Below are 504 nucleotides of genomic sequence, written 5' to 3'. Positions count from 1 at the left end.
ACTGTGTGAAAAAAACCATGGCTCTATTCTTTACTAGTAGAAAAGCCAAAAGATGTACATACCCTCACATCCTCTGCAGCAGGGTTGTTCTTAAACAAGTCAGCCTGGCACCTCAGTACTCACCACTCCAAGAGGTTAATACTTGTTCACTCTTGCTCTCATTTCCATTGCTTAGAAATCACTCTGAAATGGCCTTATAAAAATATTGATGTCATGAAGCGGCAGGGATTTTGCAAACATACTAAGAATAACCATAGAAGGAAGCAGAAAAAATTAATGTCTTCCCAATGGCTTCCCTATGACAAAGACCCATATGTGCTTGTCTACTACCCGTGCTTGATCGCTTTCATAGGCTTTAAGTGGAAAAATGAGTAACACACTCGTATTTGTCCTGGTCCCCTAAGAATTTCTATTGCTGGAGCCCCATCAGCTGCCAATGTGAGACGAGCCATCTCTATTCACGTTTCTAAGAACCTGGAGCAGTCTTGGTGGCCACAGCTTTTC

Source organism: Apaloderma vittatum, unplaced genomic scaffold, assembly GCF_000703405.1.
Source record: "Apaloderma vittatum isolate BGI_N311 unplaced genomic scaffold, ASM70340v1 scaffold6731, whole genome shotgun sequence".
Taxonomy (NCBI): domain Eukaryota; kingdom Metazoa; phylum Chordata; class Aves; order Trogoniformes; family Trogonidae; genus Apaloderma; species Apaloderma vittatum.
This window is presented reverse-complemented; position numbering follows the sequence as displayed.